Below are 2,243 nucleotides of genomic sequence, written 5' to 3'. Positions count from 1 at the left end.
GAACCCGGGACCTTCTGAGTCACACACAGTACAATGCCTTTAACCACTCGGCCACTTCGCCCCCCCCCCCCCTCTATGGGAAAGGGTAGAATAATATATCAATAATAATAAATATAATTATATCATACACGCTGAGCTGCGGTTTTCTAGGTATACGCCGACCAAAAGCAGTTTTAGTTAGACTAAATACAATGCTATAAACCACTTCTGCAGAATGTATAGACTCAACGAACAACTTGATTATATGAATACCATTATAATATAAACTTACAATTTGATAAGGTTTGGATGAATGGAGTTTGACTGTAGAACATATCGTCATGATTTTCAAGTTGTTTTGACCAGTTCGAGCAGGTTTGGGTTCCGCGTGAAGAATTTTGCACGCCGAATTCCAACGTAATTTACTTGCGTGCGTTTTATAATACCAAGGTATTTTGGCACGACGTGGTGAAAGACATCCCAGAGTTCAGACAAGTCCGAGCTGTTCGATCGCCAAGACGTGTGTTCAAATTGGTTGCTGTGAGAAATAAGTTGATTGTGTCAGGCCGTCACAATGAGCGTCCAAGATTAAATTTGGGAGAGAAAATCTCTCTAAATTCTTGATCATCCATATTTATACCTTTCTGTGCTTTCAAGGAATTGAAGTAAGTACGATGATAATGATTTTAAACTTATTTGTCATGGAATAGATTAAGTATCGCATTCATCTTGTTTAAAGTTAGTTTTAACTTCGGGATCAGGAGAGCGGCTATGATAAATTGTATATAATTTACGTCAACAGATGTGATACTACTTTTTGAGGTTTGTCACTAGCCGACCACCCTTTGGTGTTATCTTCTAAATTTCAACGCTTCTGTCAGAGACATGATGCTACAAAGTCATATTTCCAAGAGATTTTTGTCAATGGCCTCAACCTATCCCAACCTATCCAGGCATACGTAGGTATAGAGTTGAAAAGTTGCTTGGAAAAGTTGCAGATTCCTTACTCAGAAGTTACCAAGATGATGAACGATTCCACCTCAATGTCAAGAAACTGGGATAAGCTCCTGCTGAGATGCCCAAGGTTTTACATGATTCATCAATACACGGGAATTTGTAATTCCCTCCATTGACATCTCTTCATTAGCCTTAATTTGGCACCCACCTGAAAAATGATCATGCTCACCAAATGTCATGCATAATTGAAATATCTTTTTTTTCACCAAATATTGCCAACATATATTTTATCTTATTATTTCTTCTTACCCTATTGAAAATTTGTTTCTCACTTAAAAGTTAGAACCATGTCTCTTGTTTCGTTTCTATCGTTTTTTATGAATAAGTTAGTTCCTATGCCATACATGAGAGCAGCGGCCTGAGAGCGTGGACGAAATGAGTCTTGCCCGAGGTCACCCATCGGAGACGATGGGATATGAACCTGGGATATGTCGGTGTACAGGTAAGTATTGTATTATTAAACCATCATCACGTGACTATCGGTCTTAATCTGGTTTTAAGTCTTAGTGAATACGATTCTGTAAATTGAGTTTAGAGTTAACAAATTCAGATCACACCAAAGTACCAAAACATACATATTGTTGCATTCTTTGACTTTCAGTATGCTTTTGATTCTCATCCACATCATTTCGATAACTAAATTCATACATAACATAAATGGGAAGATCAAAGCTAGATAATTTTTTTTTTTTTTAATCTCGAAAAGAGAGTAGATGGCTGTAAAGGACGTGATATCCTGTTTTAGACTACTTACGACTGGTGAGCCACAGGGAAGCGTCTTCTTCCCAATTTTATCCATTCTTCAATGATATTTCTGACAGAACATTTGCAAACAAGACTCAAATCTATTCTGCTCTACAAAACTGTCAAATTTTAATAAAGCGATGTGTACGTATATTATATACCCATCTAGTCAGGTTGAAATCTAACGGCAATCATTATTGAAGTTCTGAATATCAATACGTGTAACTTTCGATTAATATGCACGGTATTCTTTATCAGAAATCTCCGCTGTTCGACAAGGTTACCAAAACGTCTGTCCGCCTATCACACTTTTAAAATAATAAATGAGACTGAGACCAAATTGAGCAGCTTTCCATCAACTAGAGCTTTTAATTTAAATCAAGAAACAAAATCTAGACTTTAAATTGGATTTTCATTTTCTTTTTCACCTTGACTTAACGCCGTATTGAGACAATAAGTCACGTGTATTTCTCCCTCTTCGATTTCATTCAACAACGCATTAC

General features: G+C 36.8%; 1 protein-coding gene across 2 annotated transcripts in view; it reads left to right on the top strand.

Moving 5' to 3' along the window:
• Nucleotides 1-418: 418 nt before the first annotated feature.
• The window catches only part of LOC144976306 (uncharacterized), an 18,416-nt gene continuing 16,591 nt past the window's right edge, over nucleotides 419-2,243 (top strand). The window contains exons 1-2 of one of the 2 annotated variants that reach the window (XM_078920499.1): nucleotides 447-644; nucleotides 1,323-1,438. The gene's annotated coding sequence lies outside the window, so the exon portion shown is untranslated. Of the gene's footprint in view, nucleotides 645-1,322; nucleotides 1,439-2,243 lie in introns of both variants that reach the window. The other variant, XM_078920498.1, reaches the window with a different exon arrangement.

The sequence above is a fragment of the Berghia stephanieae genome, chromosome 7, assembly GCF_034508935.2.
Source record: "Berghia stephanieae isolate SIO BIC M18660-M18661 chromosome 7, UCSD_Bste_1.3, whole genome shotgun sequence".
Classification (NCBI taxonomy): domain Eukaryota; kingdom Metazoa; phylum Mollusca; class Gastropoda; order Nudibranchia; family Aeolidiidae; genus Berghia; species Berghia stephanieae.
The sequence above is the reverse complement of the archived record's forward strand: the minus strand, read 5'-3'. Positions and strand labels throughout refer to the sequence as shown.